This window comes from Carica papaya, chromosome 9, assembly GCF_054855325.1.
Source record: "Carica papaya isolate Zhongbai chromosome 9, ASM5485532v1, whole genome shotgun sequence".
Lineage (NCBI taxonomy): Eukaryota > Viridiplantae > Streptophyta > Magnoliopsida > Brassicales > Caricaceae > Carica > Carica papaya.
Window position 1 is genome coordinate 22,021,483 of NC_142317.1, and position 22,801 is coordinate 22,044,283.

A 22,801-nucleotide genomic window follows, 5' to 3' on the forward strand; every position below is an offset into this window, starting at 1 on the left:
TGGAGTTTTGTGTTACCATGACCATTGCTTAATGCCACCGTGCCTTTGCCATCATCACCAAGTCTTACTTTCACCTTACATGACTCATCCAGCTCCTTGAATAGAGATTTGATCCCGGTCATATGGTTGAAACAACCACTATCCAAAAATCATATGCCACTTGATGCTTTGGTGCCATCTTGATAGGCCATAAATAGCTCAATCTCCTCCTCATCTTCAACATAATTTGCATGTTTTTCTCTTTCTAGCAGTCTACCTTTACATCCCCGTATCGCTTGCAATAATAACACTAAATATTACTTTTGTAATTTATTTGTTTTCCAATCATCCCCTTTGTTCATCTTGTCCAGCAATTCTGCCTTTACCTCGGTTACCGCTGCCTCGATAACCTCCTCTACCACATCCTCTACTTGTGCCTTCTTTGAATCATCTTGTTATTTGGGAGACTCCCCCATCACTTGAAAAGCCTTCTCTTCAGTCTTTTCATTCACCTGATTCAATCTTGGCCCATGGGATTACAGCTCGTCAAATGAGTAAGTAGCTAAGTCCTTAGACTTCCCAATGGCTGCAACAATGTGATCAAAACTTAGAGTTAAACACCTTAACACTTTTGCAATAGTGGTTTGATCAGAAATCTCTTCCCTGTAAGATCTCATTTAATTAACAACCATTGCAACTCATAAAAGAAATTCTTGTACCGATTCTCTAATTTTCATTTACAACATCTCAAAGTCACAACGGAGAAATTGAAGTTTTACCATAATTATCTTCGATGAGCCTTTGTATGTTGTTTGCAAAGTCGTCCATGCTTCTTTGGTTGTATTTACAGTTGAAATTTTAGAAAAAATATATTCATGCACTGCTTGCTGGATGAAAAATAGTGCTTTAGAATCCCTTTTTTTATTTTCTCTTAACTTGCCTTCTTCATCCAGATTAGGATACCCATTCCCAACCAAGTCCCATAAATCTTGAGACTTGAATAATGTCTTCATTTTAATGCTCCAAAATTCGCAGCTTCCACCATGAAAAGATAAGAATTGATGGTTGAGAAATACTCACGACATTGCCATTTGTCGCCATGAGATGCACGCCCAATTACAACCAAACTTTTGCTCTGATACCACTATTGTTGGAGAAGAGAGCTTTGTTAAGCTCAAACTTGCGGCAGCAAGGAAAAATATAGTAGACAAGAAATGAATGCAGTAGAAAAATAAAAATATTAATCAAAACATTTTATGGGTATGAATTGCTGCTGGAATTTTAAATGCAGTGGGATGATATATTCAGCAACCAGAAATGCCTTTTAAATAGGCTTTACAACTGAACAAAAAATAAAAAGAAATGGTAGAGCAATCTGCCACTAACTCAAATTCTATCATTACTAACAAACATAAAAAATTTTAGGAGATAAATCCAAAACTAAGTCAAATATCCAACTGTCAATGTTGAATCAGTCTACAATAGGCAGTGCGACTTGAGATTTTAAAAATGGACTTTCTATAGCTTACTGTTGCAGCCATAAAGATGAAAAGACCAAAAATCACTGCAAGAGCTGTTGAAGTTACGGAAAGACACATATCAAGAGACAAGTGGCCTGAATACTATGACATGAAAATAGAAAGGTTCATTGGGAAACAAGTACAGTTATTCCAAACATGATCAATTCTTGGATATATTGTGGCTAAGCTTCTACTTACAGACCCAAGTGCAGAAAGAATTCTAATAACTAAAGAGGATTCTTAACTTGTCAATGCCTTCTCTTGCATGATGAGTGCTAACCCCAAGAGAAAACATGGTCAAAAGAACTCCCAACAGACGTATATAATATAAGATTCTGAAGCTGCTTTCAAATAAGGATAGGTAACTTCAATTTATGGCTCAACTTACCTATCAAAAAAACTTAAATGTATAATGGTGATGATAACAATGGTTTATTTTTCATTTTATATGGAGGTTAAAGCTTTTGAGCAGTGATTCGGGTATCATAGGATTTTAATGTAAAAATGATATGTTGATTTAGGATTAGCATTAGCTCGAAACATCTTCTTGGATTGGAGATTAAATAAGTTGTTCCTATTTACAGACTTTATATCATATACATAGTATTATAGGAGTGAAAGACATTCTTTTAAAGAATTCACTATAAATCAAAAATACCTTACATTATTTTAATTTTATTGTTTGATTATGATATTTTCTGCATCTTGTAAATCATTTTGTATTTGTTATGGTATTTTTCTATCTTGTAAATCATCACCTTGCCATCTAAATTAATGCTTGATAAAAAAAATTTTCAATACATTTCCTCGGTTGATTCCAGATTAGTTGAAAAAATTCAACTGGTATGTAAAGCATTGTTTGAGAGAGTGATTAGAAAGTGATGATAAGATATTTCTTGCAAACTCATATTTTATTCATTACATATTTTTGCATTACTATACACTTGTAAGTTTTTAGTTCTTAGCATCAACTCATGAAGGAAACTAAATCTCTGTTACAAACTTCCAAGTTTATGGGATCAATTCATAGAAGAAACTAAAGCTCAGCTCATAAAGGAAACTAAACATATCGCATTTAACAACTTTTGCTTCATCTAGGTCTAGCATTAGTCGCAATCCTTCTCTCAAATTGTACCACAAAAAATATCAAAAATAAAAAAATAAATATATTTCCAACAACAATAGAAATTAATCTCATATATATGTATATATTTTCAATTTGTAAATGAAAAAATTACATAGAAATATTTAGGTTGTGGGTCAAATCACACTAGTAATTGAGAAATTGTGTTGTAAAAATAAATATACAATATAATAGCTTAAAAAGATTATTAATGAAAATGTGAAATGATTACCCATTATAAAAAATACCAACAATATTTATTAATTACCTCATGAAGAATGCTTAATTTTTCTTGCAAGATTGAGAATTCATGTTTGAGTGCTTCCAATTGAAAGATATACCTATAGAAAAGACACAAGTGTCTCAAGATGAATTTTTGAACCAAAGTTAATTTGATTATCAATATTTGAGTAAATGAAATTTCAATATATATATATATGTATTGGTGCATATATTTGTATAAGAATATTATAGAGATGAAAAAAAAACACATAAAAATAAATGTTTGCTCACTGTTGCTTAGATTGTTCCTCAATAGGCTTAAGGAATTCATGACAGATCTGTGCCACGCGACAAGCACCAATGCTGGAGTACCATAGTAACCATGATTATATATATACACACACACACAATAATATTTATTATGATCTATGCATTAATATCATTTATATAGTTTATCCGGGGTTGTATAATTAATTATCATGAAGAAACCCTTTTGATTTTGAAAATAAGTTCTCCAATCTCGTGAAAGTCCACCTCCGATTTTTCACTGAAGTTAAATAAAGAGAAAAATTATCTATACTTATATATACACACCCAATTATATATATATATATATACCCACATAATATATGAATGATTAAACAGATATAAATTAATCAAATGACGGAGCCACCATGCCGAATCTGATATATTTTTGGTCAGTTGCTGTTTTAGTTATTTTACAGTTTTAAATGCATTGTGGTATCTGATCTATTTATTTTATGGTTTTGAATGCATGAATCACTGTTTACTTCATTATGGCTTGATTTTGTGAATATGATGATATGCCTGCCTTGTTGGATGCTCGTTACTGGTTTAAATATTTATGATTATGTGAGAAACAAAAAACTAAGGGAAAATAAAAAAGGTATGTGACCTGGGAGATGATGGATGGACCGGGTCCATAGGGAACCCTACCAGGAACATTATCTCTCATACCGAACGGGGTATGGAGACTTTAAATGTTTTGGCGCTCATACCGGACGGAGTATTGAGATTAATGGTTTTGGCGCCCATACCGGACGGGGTATGGGGACGGCCCTGGAATTAAGTTATTAAGGTGAATGGTTCACGTGTAGCGGAGACCCCTATGGTTCCCCATGGATACTGGTAGGCTGGTAAAAGAGAAAATTTGTTGCCTGATGATTTAAATATTAAAAGTATAACATGTGTTATGTTATAGAGTGCGTATGATTTCCTGATATTATAATGTTATTATTTTCATAACTTATTTTCATAAATCTCACCGAGATAAGTTGACAATAAAGGGTTTTATTATTAATAAATGAATTTGTTATAAATTATGCTCCATTGGTCATTTTTGTTTTCTACCAACCTTTAATTCTGTAACAGTGAGATAGTGTGAAATCTTTACTGGGCTAGTGTAGCTCATTCCTTACTTAACCATTTCAGATCAGGAGGACTTGGTTCCCGAGCCCGTTCCGTAGGAAGACGGTGAGTAGATGCCTAAAGATTTTATAGCTTTCCTTATAGTCTTCATTTCTAGTATTCACTTTAGTTAGCTTATTTTTTCATACATTTAATACGTTTGGTTATTGTGTAAGGAATGTTAACCATAATCTATTTTATTTTGCTTCTGCATTTAGAGATTTTATATACATTTCCTTTAAATTTTTGGGGATGTTTACAAAAATCTAGGTGAGCAGAGACAGTGTTCTCTATAAGGTTGAAAGTGGTGTTATTTAGAAGTCAGAATGGGATTGACAATGGAATAAACAAACTCTGGGAGCCGATCTAGGTGAGTAGAGACAATGTTCTCTATGTTGCACGTGTAGGAAAATATGAGTTACACAAACTTTAATTAGATGGTTTCTTGATTTTAGATAGATGTAATGGTTAACCCTCACTAGCGAGGGATGTGAACACTGCGCTTGGACGTACTTAATTTTATTTAGAAATAGAAGTTTATTGTATTTTTCGCTGGCAATATAAGTTCTTACGGTACCCTGACTCACTATGGAGGTATGGGTTGTTACAGCTCTTATCCAATCATTTCAAATAGGAGGATTGAAGCACATAGCTCCTCCACATGATCCACTCGATGGAATAAGAGGTTTAGTGCTTAACATCTGATCTATTTTTCTCTTATTTGCTTATCAATCATATATATATTGAAGTTTTTGATTGATTTGCATTCGATTTTTGTTTAAGGATGCAGTAGAGCACTCTCTTGTAGCAGCATACGAAATGAAAAGAGATACTGGTTGCAATCCTAATTATTTATATGATCTGCTTTCCACCTTCATGGATTAATTTGAAATCATCTTATCGGGCATGGCTAAAGCTTTGTATGTGTACGTAATATATATCTCGATGTAGGTTTAAGTAGTTATTAACCATATTTGATTAATTAATGGGTTTTAGTTATTTGATCTTCTTTTCCTAATTTACAGGGACAAAATATCTTATGCAGATTTTCATAAGATTTATGCATTTTGCATCAAGATTAAATGAGCATACTCAAGGTATATAATTAACACTAATCATCACAGCTCAAAACTCTTTAATTTGAAGAATTTATGTGTTATTATTGATCTTATAATATACATTTAACAATAAAAATTCTCAAGTACAATTTTTACTAGTAAAAATTCGTACATTTTAATAGTTAAATGATATGTCATGAGATGTATAGTCTTATTTGAACTCATACTCTTATAGATAAGGATAAAAGTACTTAGATACCCACTTAATGGATAAAGAATTATTAATTTAATTAACTATATATGTGTATATTTAATTAATTAAATAATTAGTTTAATAGTTAATGCATTTCTTCTTTTATAAGAGATTATAAGTTTGAGTCAGATTGTATTTTTTTGTGAGTCATCATTTGAAAGTTATTTGTATTGTATTGTATTGTAATTAGTGTATGTCACTTGACTAATCTCGGGTCAAATTGTATTTTTGAGTCTATTCTTACTTGGAGTCAGATTTGTAACCTTTTCATTTTTGCACTGGTTTTATGCATCTGAAGTCATAGTGGCCTTAGAATACCTACATGTGATGGGGATAGTTTACTATGATTTGAAACCCAAAAATATGTTAGTAAGATTCGACGACTACATTTCGTTGACTGACTTCGATCTCTCACTAAAAGATGATAATCCCACATCAATAATCCACATAATTTCTGCTCAAAATGCATCATCAATCACAAAACAAGTTATTATCCTGATCATAAACCCAACTTTTCTAATTCATCATACATTCTAGCCAATTGTATCACACCTGATGTAGCCTCCTGCTTACGCCCTAGTCAACACAAATAGAAAAAAGTAAACACATCGCGTAGTTGTGGAAATCATCACAGAGCCAATCAATGTTTAATTAATGTATTATGTTGGTACCCACTAGTACTTAGCACCAGAAATTGGGTATGGTGAAGGGCATGGAAATGCAGTTGATTGGTGGGCACTAGGGATATTCATATTCAAAATGTTATATGGGATGACGCTATGTAAGGAAGTTGACCAAGAGTTGCCCCTAGCGAATATCGTGGCTCGAGCACCTAAATTCCCAAAGAAACCATGGTCTCGGAGCCAGCAAAGGATTTGATCACGTGATTATAATCAACGACCCCACCAGGCGAATGGGGTCCATAATGGGTGCAATGGCAATCAAATGACACCAATTTTTTGATGGGCTTAATTGGGCATTTTTGAGATGTAATAAAATCACCATTTGTTCCTCCTCCTGTATCTTGTTAGGAGTTTGTTGCATTTGCTAGTACTATAGAGAGTTCAATAGAGTATTACTAGGAAGTAAGAAATTTATTCTTTAATTTACATGATATATGTTTTGTTATATATATCAAATTTTAATAACTAAATAGAAGTGAGATTTAAGTAATTTATATATTGGGGCAAGAAATTTTAATGAAATTCATGTTGAAAGGTTCAATATTTATAAAAATATATAATTAAGGATTTACTAGATAATTTTGTCCAGCAAACGATATAATATTTTCAATTGTTCTCAATTAATGTCTTTACTTAACTGTCTAAAAGTAATATTAATTTCTCTAACATGTGGTATAAGAGGTAGTAACACTCTTTATAAGGTATTACTTGGATAAAACCGAAATGTATTGCATCAACATCCTAATAATACCAAGCTTGGAAACTCATGCGTCCTTGTGTAGTGCTTTAGGACTTCTTACCTAATTTGGGATAAACAATGCTAAGGTTCAATAGTAGTTAAGGATAAGGAAGCTTTTGGCTTCTAGAGCTATTTTGAGATACCTGTGAGCTTACAAGATAGCTTTGCCAAAAGGTTGTGTAGAGTTTTAAAATTGCTCTCACATTCTAGACCTATCTTAAGACAACTGTGAGGTTTCAAGCATGTATTAGGTTTTAATAAAGCTCTAAAACTGCGGTATTAGTCTTTTCTTTTTTACTTAATGTTATGTTGCACTAAAATACAAATTTGTTGTCCTAAAATTTAATTTGGTATCGATTTTATTTTATTTAATTATATGGTAAATTTTGTAACAAGTATAAATTTTTTACTTGATGAATATTTCTCTGAGTTTAGGTTGTTACTTGAGGATGTATAAGCTTTCATTTTGCATTTTGTTTCCTTTCTTAGTTGGATTCAAAAGTAGAATAAGAATAATACATAACTTAGCTAAAGATGAGTAAGGACTTCTGAAAGATAGATAATTGTTCATGAACCTACTCAGTTTTTGTTTCACTTACTCAGAGCATGATGGTTTTGGTCATTTACTTGAGCATGATGGTTTTTATTGCTAATGAATAATAATTTTATCTTAAGAAAATAATGTTATATTGGGTGCTATTGTATTGACTTTCATTGTATAAGTTTAATTAGTATTAAAAGTAACTACTACTAAATTTATAGTTCAATCAAATAATAAAATAGAAACTAATTTGAATGAGTTATTTAATATTATAATAAATAAGCAAATCAAAGGATGTAAATTTATTGTTTAAAATATTGTATTTGGCAATCAATTATGAGAATTGACACTTCAGTGAATAATGAGAGGAGATTGATGGTGACTACAACGAAAAGCAACCAACACAGATAAAAGCTTTGGTATCTTGCAACAAAGTAGATCACATTTTCCTTCTGTTTTAAGACAAAGATGAACTATTTTATTTTTAATTTTTTTGTACTCCTTTTTGTTGATACAAAAATTAAACAACTCTTTTTTTCAAGTAAAGAAATAGATAGGGAGGGCACGAAATGGACACATGAGTTCCTCTATTTGTCGCATATTACCTAGCAACATTTTAACTTTTGTGATAGTCTAAATCAACTGTTAAAATTATATCGTCTATTGTATAATTTCTAATTGTAATAGGACCTTTTTTAAAGGTACGAGGTACAACTTTTACACTAGATGAATATTTTTCTAAAGTTTAGGTTTTTACTTAAGGATGTTTAAGCTTTCATTTCGTATTTTGTTTATTTTCTTCTTAGTTAGATTTAAAACGTTAATCGAATAGTACATAACTTAGCTAGAAATGTAGTAAGGACTATTGAAATATATATTTTTATTCATGAGCCTAAGTTTTTTGTCGACTTACTTGAGAAAAATGGTCTTTATTATTCATTGATGATGAATTTTTCTTTAAAAAAAAGTAAATGTTGTAATGGATGTTATTATATTGACTTACATTGCATAAACTAATACCATACTAGAAAGAAATATGTCTAATATTGTAGGTTAATCAAATAACAAAGTAGAACTTAACTTCAATGAATTATTTAACTCATACAAATGAATAAATAAAATGACGTACATTTAGTATTTAAAATATAGTATTCGATGATTGATTAGGAGAACTGATGTTTTAATAAATAATGAGAGGTGATTGATGATGACTGCAATAAGATGCAACTAATACAAAGATAGAAGCTTTGATGTCTTACAGTAGAGGGGATCAAATTTTCTTTAGGTTTGAGTACATTAAGATGAACTATTTTATTTCCTAATTCTTATGTATTTTTTTGCTGATATAAAAGTTAAATCAATTTTTTTTCTAAGTAAAGAAATGGATAGGTTGTGCATGAAATGGACAAGTTGCTTCCTTTATTTGTCGTATATTTAGTTAGCGATATTTTGACTTTTAGTGACAATGTCTATCACCCACTAAAATTGTGTCGTTTATTTTCTAATTTTTAGTTGGATTTAAAAGTAACTTTCATTCCACATTTTGTTTTTCTTTTTTATAATTAGATGTAAAAGTGTAATTAGGTAGTATACAACATAGCTAGAGATGTAGTAAGGACTTCTAAAAGATATAGCTCATGAGTTTTAGTTTTTTGTTCACTTGCTTAAGCAAAATGGTTTTTATCCATGATTTTTTTAAAAATGAAAAAGTAAATGTTTAATTGGATGTCATTATACTGACTTACATTGTTTACAGACTTATATAGTTTTAGAAAGAAGTACGATTAAATTTGTAATCTGTCAAATAATAATGATGATTTAACTTAAATTAATAATTTAATCTCATACAAATGAGTGAGTTAAGTAACATAAATTTACTATTTAAAATACAAAATTTAATGACCGATAAGGAAAACTGATATTTCAATGAATAATGATGGGTGATGATTGTAATGAGATGCAGCTAACACAGAGAGAGAAGTTTTGGTGTCTTGCAACAAAGGAGATTGAATTTTTTTAAGATTTTAACATAAAGATAAACTATTTTATTTTCAGTTTCTTTTATATTTCTCTTTGTTAATATAAAAGCTAAATAATTTTTTTTTTCAAATGGATAAGTGGCTTCCTCTATTTGTCGCAGATTTACTTTGTTGCATTTTTATGTTTAATGACAATATAAATCTGCTGGTAAAATTTTATCATCTATTGTCTAATTTTTAGCAGTAATTAATTGTTCTCAAAGGTGCCAATATAATTCCTTTTATCAGTTGAAGTGATTTATTTAGGGAAAAACCATACTTGTTTTTTACACAATATTATAATGGATTAAACAAAACTCTTTTTTTAAAAAAAAAAATTTCTCATAAAATGTTTAGCAAGATTAATCCAAACTTGGAACACAAAATTCAAAAAAATGCATACAATATTGATAACCTAAATATCAATCACTAGAAATGACCTAGACTATTAGCAATCTGTTATAAATACTAAACTCATTATAACTCTCTGCTGCTTTGGTGAGCACTGTAGATTCTAAGAAAAAAACAATCTCCCTTCTCTTGGCAAAACCATTTTTCTCTTCTCTAATCGTCTCGAAAAGGATGGATCAAAGCATACGACTCCTCAGCATGATCCACTCGATGGAACAAAAGGTTTAATGCTTAACATCTTATCAATTTTTCTTTTATCTATTTATTGATCATGTATATATATCGATATCATTGATTAATTTGGATTCAATATTTGTTAAAGGATATGGTAGACCACTTTTTTGAAATAGCATATGAAATTAGGGGTGTACCTGGTTGCAGTCCTAATTATTTCTCGGATATGCTCTCCATCTTCATAGCTGAATCTAAAATGACCTTATCAGACATGGCTAAAGCTTTATATGTGTACATATTATATATCTTGATATAGATCTTAGTTGTTATTAACCACGTTGATTAGTTAATGAGTTTTAATTATTTGGTCTTCTTCTCTTAATTTGCAAGGACAAAGTATTTAGTGCATATTTTCCTAAGATTTGCGAACTTTACTTCAAGATAAAAGAAGCCTCCTCAAGTTATATAATTAATGCTAATCATCACAGCTCAAAACTCTTTAATTTAAAGTATTTATGTGTGTTATTATTGATCTAATAATATGCATTTAATACTAAAAATTCTCAAGTATAATTTTTGTTGGTAAAAATTCATATATTTTAATAACTAAATGATATGTCATGAGATGTATAGTGTGATTTGAACTCATACTCTTATAGATAAGGATAAAAGTACATAGATATCAACACAATAGATAAATAATTAATAATTTAATTAACCAAATATCTATTAGTAGGATATATATTTGATTGGTGTATGTGTATACTTAATTAATTAATTAATTAGTTTAATAGTTGATGCATTTATCCTTTTACAAGAGATCATAAGTTCGAGTGAGATTATACTTTTATGTGTGTTATCATTTGAAAGTAGTGTTGACTTGTAATTATTTTAAAAAATAATTAGTTAATTTTAATTGTAGCATTGGTGCTTGTCGATTGGCACTGAAATATGAGGAATTCATCAAAGCATCTGATGAAAAGAGTAAGGAAGGGTAAGCTCTCATACATAATTGACGTCATAAATCGATTAACATATCCATTTATTGTGCTTTTTTAATTTTTTTAATTTCTTTTTTTTTTAAAGTATGTAGCGGCATTAGATGCAATAAAAAATGAATTCACATTGATGAAGGAAAAATAAAAATCCTTCTTGAGGTAATATTTTATTTTATATATTCTGCAGAATTTTATTTTCATATATATCTTTTTCTCTTATGGATTTTGTGAAAATTTTAACTGAATTTAAATTTGTAGAATTATACAGTATGAGTTTTACTTAATTAAAAATCTGTTTTGCTGGTTGCATAATTATAGCTATTAACAATTATAATAAATTATAACAACACAGTAGTAGTTTAAACTTGTGTTTTATTTAAGATTTACGAGTTTAAGTTTCACTGAAGATGTAAAGTTTATATTTTAATAAAAAGTAAAACTATTTTTTTAATATTAAACATTATAGATTTTGATTTTAAAATCTTTGTTATTATTATTATTAATTAATAAATGGGGTATGTATGCTGATATATTTGGAAACAAGCACCACGCCTCGCAAGCACAAGCACACTCCTTTAAATTAACAGAAAGTTAGGAAACTCATGGGTCCTTGCGTAGTGCTTCAGGACTGCTTACCTAATTTGGGATAAACAATGCTAAGGTTCAAGGGTAGTTGAAGATAATGAAACTTTTGGCTGCTAGAGTTATTTTGAGATACCTATGAGGTTAGAAGATAGTATTACGAAAAGGTTGTGCAAGGTTTTAAAATTATTCTCGTGTTCTAGACCTATCTTAAGACAACTATGAGGTTTCGATCATGTATTTGGTCTTAATAAAACTCTAAAACTGCGGTGTTACATTTAAATCTTAAGGTTTTAGTCTTTTCTTTTTTTAATGTTATGTCGCACTAAGATCCAAAGTTTTTGTCCTAAAATTTAATTTAGTATAGATTTTGTGTTACTTAGTTATCTGACAAATTTTGTACCAAGTACAAATTTTATACTTGATCAATATTTCTCTGAGTTTAGGTTATTACTTGAGCATGTTTAGGCTTTCATTCTACATTTTGTTTCCTTTCTTCTCAGTTGGATTTAAAATTATTATAAGAATAATACATAACTTAGCTAGAAATGAGTATGAACTTCTGAAAGATAGATAATTGTCCATGAACCTCAATTTTTGCTTCACTTACTTGAGCATGATAAAGTATAACCTAATTTCTACGAATTATTTAATTTTATAGTAAATAAGTGAATTGAATGATGAATATTTATTGTTTAAAATATTGTATTTGACGACCAATTATGAGAACTGATGCTTCAGTGAATAATTAGAGGCGATTGATAGTTACTACAATGAAATGCAACCAACACAAAGATAAAAGCTTTGGTATTTTGTAATGAAGTAGATCACATTTTCTTTAGGTTTTAAGATAAAGATGAAATATTTTATTTTTAATTTTTTTTGGTACCCCTTTTTGTTGATACAAAAGTTAAGAAACTTTTTTTTTAAAGTAGAGGAATAAATAGGGTGGGCACAAAATGGACACATGAACTCCTCTATTTGTTGCATATTACTTGGCAACATTTCAACTTTTGAAATAGTCTAAATCAACCACTAAAATTATGTTGTCTAAAATTATACTTGATGAATATTTTTCTAAAGTTTGGGTTGTTTACTGACTTATATAGTACTAGAAAGAAATACAACTAAATTTATAGTTCGGTCAAATAATAAGGTATGGATTAACTTGAATAAATAATTTAATCTCATACAAATGAGTAAACTGAGTAACGTAAATTTACTGTTTGAAATACGGTGTTTAATGACTGATAAGAAAAACTGATACTTCAATGAATAAAGAGAGGTGATGGGTGATGACTGCAATGAGATGCAACTAACATAGAGAGAGAAGTTTTAGTGTCTTGCAACAGAGGAGATTGAATTTTCTTTAGGTTTTAGAACATAAGGATAAATTATTTTATTTTTAATTTCTTTTGTACTTCTTTTTGTCATTATAAAAGTGAAATAATTTTTTAAAAAATAAAGAAATGGGCAGGTTGTGCATGAAATGGATATGTTGCTTCCTCTATTTGCTGCAAATTTACTTTATGGCATTTTGACTTTTAGTGACAATATAAATCTGCTGGTAAAATTTTATCATCTATTGTCTAATTTTTAGCAGCAATTAACCATTCTTAAAGGTGCCAATATAATGCCTTTTATCAGTTGAAGTAATTTATTTGGAGAACAACCATCTTTGTTGTTTATACAATATTATAAATGGATTAAATTAAACTCTTGTTTTTTTTTTTTGAAAGAAAATATTTTTTCTCATAAAATTGTTGGCTAGAATAATCCAAACTGGAAAACAAAATTAAAAAATATGCAAGTTCACTAATGCATAGAATATTGATAACCTAAATATCAAACCCTAGAAATGACCTAGATTATTAGCAATTTCTTATAAATTCTAAACTCATTATAACTCTCCGCTGCTTCGGTGAGCATTGCAAATTCGAAAAAAAAAAATCTCCCTTCTCTCGGTAAAACCATTTTTCTCTTCTCGAATTGTTTCTAATATGATGGATTGAAGCATGTAGCTCCTTGACATGATCCACTCGATGGAACAAGAGGTATAGTGATCATGTATATAAATCGATATTGTTGATTGATTTGCATTCAATTTTTTTAAAAGGGTATGGTGGATCACTTTCTTGGAATAGCATATGAAATGAGAGGAGTGCCTGGTTGAGGTCCTAATTATTTCTCTAATATGCTCTCCATGTAACACCCAACCTCTCATTTTTTTTTTCTTTTTATTAATTATAATTATATGAATATAATTATTATTTATATAATTTTAAATTAAATTAAATTTAAATTAATTTATTTTAATGGAAATAATAATAATAATAATAATAAAAAGGGGTAAAAATTATTTAGGGGTTTAATCAAAAATAATTTTGGGGAAAAGGGGTGAAAAATTGGGTTCTGGTGGTATTTTTAAAAGACAAATAAGAAACTGGGGGTCAAAATACAATTTAAAAAAGTTGTGCCACGTCAGCTGCCCCGTCTGTAGCCCCGACAAATTACGACGCACCAGGTGGCAGAGACGCTAACGCGGGAGGCCACGTGGGCGATCCACGTGCGCGCGATCGAATGGCTGAGATCCGTTGCCGCACGCACGGATGGCCCGGATCAAAAGCGCGCACAGACGAACCAGATTGTATCGCGCACGGATGGTCTATATTGAATCGCGCATGGACGTCCAAGATTAAATCGCGATGAATGACCCAGATTCACTTCCTATTTAATCGTGATCAGACAATCCAAATTAAAAGTGATGGACAGCTCAGATCAAAAGCGGATGGGTATAAATAACCCCATCCGCATCCAAACTCTAACCCTAACCGCCAGAGCCCCTCGTCGGAGAAGTCAGCCCAGCCACTGAGGAGTCGACCGTTGCCACCCGTTGTCGTACCGAAGCAATTTCCAGCCGCCAAAGGAGGTAAAAATTCTACCATTTGCTCAGAATTTTATTTTAAACCCACCTATGGCCAAATAAAAGTAAAAGCACCAGCCAATTGGCAGGAAAACACTGCCAAAGCTCAGCTGCACTATCGCGGGGTGTTTCAATTTTTGCCTCTGATGAGGCCCTTCCTGATTCCCGTTTGATGTGATTTTCTCACCGTTGTGATCACCGTTTCCTCCTCTACAAGTTGACTGGAGAAAAACACCCAACCGCAACGTGAGCTGGAGGAGCCACCGCACCGGAGAGCCCCACCGTAGGTGAGTTTCGGCTTTCTACGTTTTTTTGGCCAACCGAGGGCCCTAAGTGTGTTTTCTCAGAGGAACTGATGCAAGTTTGGTCGAATTCGACCGAAAACAGCCAACCCGAGGTGGATCACCGCTGCGAGCGGCGGCGCCATCGCTGGAACACCGCGGAGCTGCCGTGCCAGATTTCTGAAATTGGGCGAGTAGGCCTTGGGTCTGATTTTTGGGTTATTTGGGACATGTGTAGATACTGTAAGCCCGTTTTAGTTCCCGAGAAAAAATTCATGGAACCTAGGGACTGCTCGTAGGCGTGTTGACAATCTAGTTTTCGGCATCGAATCAAGTAAGGACCCTTCACCCTATTTCCTATCATGGAATTGGAGTTTAAATAAATGATAATACTGTATTTTATATAAATTAAATAGATATGTATAATTAATTACGGTTGCTAATGGAGTCCGAACTGGACATTATTCTCTGTCGATTCCTGTTTGATTTATTTTACAGTCTAAATGCATATGGTATCTAGTTTATCTATTCTATAGCTTTAAATGCATGTATCACTGCTTACTTCACTACTGTTTGATTTTGGGAATCTAAGATATGTTTGCTTTGTTGGATGGACGTTTCTTGTTAATATATTTATGTTTGATTTGGTAACGGAGACTAAGGACAAATAGGAATGGGATGTGATTTGATAAATGGATAAGATAACAACCTCATTAGATATCCTGCGAGATGGTGGACGGACCAGGTTCATAGGAAATCCTACTGTGAACGTCGTCTCATACCGGACGAGGTATAGAGACTTGGTCATTTGGCACTCATACTAGACGGGATATGGGGACGACCCGCTTCACCCTCATACCGGACGGGGTATTGAGGTTTATTATTTTGGCGCTTATACCGGACGTGATATGGGGATGGCCTTGGAATTAAGATTGTTAAGGGGAATGGTTCACGTGTAGTGGGGATCCCTATGGATCCCCATGGATACTAGTATGCTGATGAAAACGAGAAACGGTGATAATTAGTTATTGTTAATGAATACAGATTTATGATGTATTTTATGTTACTGATTATGCATGAAATTATGATCTGTATGATATTATTGTCTTTATAGGTTGTTTTCACAAGTGCTCCAAGGGTAAAAAAAGGGTAAGTGGTTTTATTTTAAATAATTGAATTGGTTTAAAATTTGTTCTCCATTGGTTGTTTTCAGTTTTCTACCAATTTTTGCTTCTGTGACGATGATATAGTGTGATGTCCTTACTGGGCTAGTGTAGCTCATTCCTTATTTAACCATTTTAGATCAGGAGGACCGAGTTCCCGAGCCTAATCCACAAGAAGACGACGAGTAGATGCTAGATGCTTTATAGTTTCCTTTATTTTTCTCATTTCTCGTATTTCTTTTAAAGAACTTATTCTGTGGTATTGTTTAGTACTCTTAAGTTGTTGTGTAAGGGATGTTAACCTTAATCTTTGATTTTGCTTCTGCACTCAGATTATTTTATGTATTTTCTTTTGAATTTTCGGGGGCCGTTACACTCCACCTTCGTAGTTGAATCTGAAATCATCTTATCAGACATGACTAAATCTTTGTATGTGGACATAATATATATCTCGATATAGATCTAAGTAGTTATTAACAAATTTTGACTAGTTAATGGGTTTTAATTATTTGGTTCTCTTCTCTTAATTTGCAATGACAAAGTATCTGATGCTGATTTTCCTAAAATTTGTGAACTTTGCTTCAAGATTAAAGGAGCCTCCTTAAGGTTTATAATTAATACTAATAATCATAGCTCAAAACTCTTTAATTTGGAGTATCTATGCGTGTTGTTATTGATCTTATAATATGTATTTAATAATAAAAATTCTCAAGTGCAAGTTTTGTTAGTAAAAATTCATGCAGTTTAGTCGTTAAATGATATGTCATGAGACATATAATCTGATATGAATTCATACTCTTATAGATAAGGATAAAAGCATATAGATATCCACCCAATAGATAAATAATTAATAATTTAATTAACAAAATATATATTAGTATGATATATATATCTATTTGGTATATGTGTACACTTAGTTAATTATTTAATTAGTTTAATAGTTGATGCATTTCCTCTTTTACAAGAGATCACAAGTTTGAGTCAGATTGTACTTTCGTGTGTGTCATCATTTAAAAGTTACTTGTATTGTATTGCATTTAGTGTATATTGCCTACTTAATCTCGAGTCAAACTATTGTTTTGTGTGTATTCTTACTCGGAGATTATTTATATTGCGTTATGATTGATGTATATCACTTAATCAATAGATTTACACAATTTTTATTTAAAAAAATAATTAGCTGATATTAATTACAGCCTTGACACTTGTCAAATGGCACTAAAATATGAGGAATTCATTAAGGCATCTGATGAAAAGAGTAAGGAAGGGTAAGCTTTCATACATAATTGACATCATAAATTGATTAACAGTCTTTATATATGCATTTAGTAAATGAATTTCGTACTTATTTTTTTATTTTAGATAATACTAATATATCTCTTTATTGAGTTTTTTTATAATTTTTTAAAATTATTTTCTTAAAAAAACAAAGGTGCATAGCAGCATTGGATGCAATCGAAAATGGCTTCTTACTTACGAAGGAAAAAATAAACATCCTTCTTGAGGTAATATTTTATTTTATATATTTTGCAAAATTTTATTTTCATATATATCTTTTTCTTTTATGGATTTCATAAAAATTTTAACTGAATTTAAATTTGCTAACTTATAAAGTATGAGTTTTACTTAATTGAAAATTTGTTTTGCCAGGTCATAATTATAGCAATTAAAAATTATAATGAATTATAATAATATGGTAGTAGTTAAATTTTTTTATGTTTTATTTAAGATTTACAAGTTTAGGTTTTGCTGAAAATACAAAGTTTATATTTTAATAAAAAGTAAAACTGTTTTTTTAAAACATTAAACATTGTAGATTTTGATTTTAAAATATTTATTATTATTATTATTATTATTATTCACTGAATGGGGTATGTATGGTGGTGCAGTTGGAAGCTAGAACCACCCCTCGCAAGCGCAAACGTACTCTTTGAAATAAAGGTACTCTTGCTTCTTACAACTTATTTAATTCGATTCTTATTTATTTTTTTAATTCCTTAAGATTTTAATCTGAATCGTTCTAGTAAATGGAGAATATTACTCTCGAATACCTTGTTATTGTAATAAATACAGTTTCTTTTTAAATAATTCAATTTGCTTTTAAATTAATTAAGAATAAAATAAGACTTATATTTTTCTTCAATTACTGTAACTTAACTAAAGTAATTATTATCCTTTTAATTTATAAAATTTTAGTTCAATATTTAATTTTTCACTATTTTTATTTTATCTATTTTCATCTCTTTCAATAACAATATTATAAAGTAATTACGTTTTTTTTTGTTGGGCAAATGAGGGGATGAAAGCTTCTAAAAATCAATACCAATAAATTCTCTGCAGGTTGTAATAAGTATTACTTTTTCATGGAAAACAAATTTAAACTCTTAACTTTTTTTTTATGTTGCTGATGTCGTGATTAAGTTGAGTTTAATCTCAACGTGCCTATTATGTTTTTAGGCGAAAAAAATATTTCATGATTATTAAGTTCTCTTAGTTGAGGGAACTATAGTAGGTCAAAATCTTGACCTAACTTTTAATTTTTTGCTTTGAAACTCATACTTATTCTACAGAGATAATTACAAATTAAAAGATATTATTTCAAAAAATTTTAAATTTTGTTGCTATTGGTTGAGATGAATTGTTGATATTTAATAGTTTTATGTAAAAATCTCTTGGTGAAAAAAGATAGGAGAATTTACCTTAGACATTTACTTTCTATACAAATAGGAATTGAAGTTTGAACATCCATTATAAGGATTGAGGTGTGCACTAGGTGAATCAGATAAGGTGAGTATAAAAAGGAGATTTTTGACATGTTAATTGTATGATACAATAAGCTTAGCTACCAATAGATCATAGATTTTATTAATTTGCACAACTAGAAAAGGAAAAGTTAGAATCTTTCAAGAAAATTTTTGAAAAAAATGAAAGTGAAAGAAAAAAGATAAAAGAGAGAGCAATAGAGAAATGTAGGAATGAGATAGGATAGAGTAGAGGAGCTAACTATTTATAAGGTAAACATAGGATGATACCATTGAAAAGGAGAAACTAGCCAGTAACATCCATTAACATGGGAACATGAATTTCATGCACCAAAATGCCCCCATTAAAGCTTGTGACTATGTTCATTTATCACAATTAAGCATACACTACAATGAAGTTTTTAAGAATTTTCATAAATGATCATAAACATGGTGTTTGAATGGTTAAGATTCTTACATTTTTTTGGAAGATAACAAGTCTGTATCTTATTAAAATGTAAAATTTATCACTTTTTGGATATAATTATATGTATTAATAATAATTTGTTTATAATATTTGATTTAATAGAATCAAAAGATTTAACTTATAACTTTGTTGGTAGAGATATAGTAATGAAATTGGATTTTGTCCTAAAGAGTCATGACATATCTAAATGAAAATAATATTCTGTAACTATTAGATTCTTTTATTAAAACAATTATAATAAGGGAAAAAATTCGAATTAATATTTTTCTTAAATTATTTATTAACATAAATATTAAAGAAGAAGAAATGTGTTAAAGTAAAACTCACAAAATGCCTACATATAAAGGGTGAGATTTCTTATATTTTCTCTCATTAAGTCAAAGATCTCTCGTCTTCTTATTACACACATATAAAAGACCCTTAGTTTTGATTTTGTTTTCAAAAACTCACATGAATATATATTGTTATTACAATACTAAAACAATCTCTCATGTATTTTAATAAAAAATAATGTAAGATAAAGTAGTTTAATTCCAATTCTTTTAATAAAGAAAAACAAAACATTCAGATTATAAAAACTCCACTTTAGAAACAAAGTAATGATTCTTACTTATAGATTCTTATTATCTCATATAAAAGTGTGATCATATCTCGAATTTCATTAATGAATCATGAAAATCTAAAAAAAAAAAAAACCAACTTTATCTTGATTGGTTCACATATCAATTATTTTTTATGATTCTCATTAAAGTTCATTCCAAAAGCTTTTAAATTCCAGGCACTTGTTCTTCTCTAACCTACTTGCATTTTGTCTTTCATGATTTATCTTAACCAAGCAAGAGAGGGAAAATTATGAGTATATCATTGTTGAGAGAACTATTGTACACAAACAAACAAGAAATATGCTCAACACAAATCATTGATCATATAAGTTGAATAAATTAATGGCAAATTGATGAAAATGGAGGGTGCATGAATTCATAGTGTGCTTACGCTCATCGCAAGATATCTCCTTCGTCTGCACATCCGCTATACTTATCATTAATCATGTGATTCAGAGAAAAGAAAAAACAGAGAGAAAAGGAAAAGCAAGTAGAAAAATGAGAGAAAATTTATATATAGAATTAAAAAATAATCAAATGAAATGAATAAATAAAATAAAAGGACAAGATGAGAAAAGAAGAGCAAGTAGAATTTTTATATAATTTCTTATTTATTCATAATAATCCATAATTATCCAAAACAAAACTAAATACGATACATACAATTGCATTATTGTTGATTGTGTCGAGATATTGAAACGACACAACATTGTCTTCTCTTTTTCTAGATTTTTCTGCTCCAAACATCACTTCGATACAAATCCACTTTTTATTTCATACAAGGTATGCACCTTTCTCTTTTATTTTCTCGTTCAGTTTTGGAGTATGTTCATTTTTAATATCACTTCATATGGGTTTGGATTTAAGCTATGATTTTTTTTTCTTGATTTGGAATCCTTGATTTATGAATGGTCCAATTAGTAAGACTTTTGTTAAGTTCTATCACAAATTTACTAGTTATTTAGATGCTTTCAGTTGTTTTTTACAAAAAAGTTGCATTTGTGCCTTGTAATCATTAGCTTTTATCTTTTGATGAGGTTTTCTCACCTTTTGAGTACTCTTATTATATGACTTCTAGGTATTAGAAGATAATTCTTTATGGTTCCTAAAAATAACGGGGGGAAAGAGACGTATTACGTATATTCGTAGCATCATTTCATTAGTTTTCCTTGAGTGTCAAAGTTTATTTTCCTTTTTATTGTTGAATTTTTTACTTTTGGGTTGTATGTCTAATTTAGTTGAAAGTTTTTACTAAAATACTCACATTGAATCTAATGCCTTTATTTGTTTCTTTTGCTTGTTTTTTCATTTAAGGTTAATCATTCTTGAAATTGAAGTAGAAGAAGGTATTATTTCAATTGAGTCAAGAATCTCTTGGGTTCACTTTGATAAAAGAAGGGTTTGAGGATTGAGAGGGTTATAATTATTTGATTACCATTATGTATATGGGAATTTCTGAGGCAATTCTACTACTTTTATCTAGAACTATTCCCAGTCGTTTTAATTTTGATCCATGTTTTAGCAAATTGGATTCAAACAATAGATTATGATCTGACTCACTAGCCTACATGGATCAGCCATTATTTAAATTTATAAGTTGGTAATAGAGAGATCTTATTTGTTTACCTTTTTGTCTTGAAGGCACTATTTTATTCTACCTTACTCTGTGCATGTGAAATGCTTGCTCAAGAAGATGGATCAGCTGATCTGTTTCGGCACTAAATAATTGCCTACTTGCTCTCTCATTCTACATCAGGGAGTATTATTTGATTGATTTGCGAAAACTGAAAGAGATTTATAGTTGCAAGACTGAGGAGTACTCATATGATGCAGTTAATAAGTTCAAAAATTACCCAGATCAAATTTCTCCTTGGTTGGTGGAATGGATGCCCAATAAAGGAGGTTATCTAATTGGAAATTTACAACCAGCACATATGGATTTTAGATTTTTTTCTCTAAGAAACATGTGGTATGTTGTAAGCAGTCTGACAACAGTTGATTAGTCACATGCCATACTAGATCTTATTGAAGCGAAACAGATTTGGTAGCAAATATGCTATTCAAGATATGTTATCCTGCTCTTGAAGGTCAGGTGTGGCAAATAATCACTAGTAGTGATCCTAAGAACACATAAGAATCTACTCTCGTATTATTTATTTATGATCTATTTCTTCATTATTTTCAGCATTTCTCACTACGTTTCCTTTTCATGCAGTCCTTGGTCTTACCACAATGGTGGTTCTTGGCAAACTCTACTATGGTAGGTTAGTTTGTTATGCTTAAATATTCTCTCTATTGCTAATGTTTTTTTCATTGCTCCAAAGAACCCTTTGTAGAAGTTATATTTAGGTATAAGTTTCTTAAGTTCACATACTTGACTCCAATAGGATATGGCACCTTGTTGACGTTTTATAAAATAAAGTAATAATCAAGGAATGTTGGCAGTGGCTTAAGATTTTAAAAATGGACTTTTTACAACTTACTGTTGCACCCATAAAGATGAAAAGACCAGAAATCACTGCAAAATCTGTTGAAGTTGTCGAAAGACACATATCAAGAGACAATTGACCTTAATACTATGACATGAAAATAGAAAGTTCATCGGGAAGCAAGCACCATTATTCCAGACATGGTCAATTACTGGATACCTTGTGGCTAAGCTTCTACTTGCAGACCAAAGTGCAGTCAAAATTCTGAAAATTGAAGAGGATTATGAGATTGTCAATGCCTTCTCTTGCATGATAAGTGCTAACCCCAAGAGAAAGTGTGGTCGGAAGAACTCCCAAAAGACTTGCATAATATAAGATTCTTAAGCTGCTTTCACATAAGCATAGGTAATTTCAATTTGTGGCTTAACTTACCTATCTTAACAACT

At 30.3% G+C, this 22,801-nt stretch overlaps 1 pseudogene; it reads left to right on the forward strand.

Moving 5' to 3' along the window:
* The first annotated feature begins 1,524 nt into the window (after positions 1-1,524).
* LOC148240184 (neutral/alkaline invertase 3, chloroplastic-like) lies at positions 1,525-22,190 on the forward strand (annotated as a pseudogene).
* The last annotated feature ends 611 nt before the right edge of the window (positions 22,191-22,801 follow it).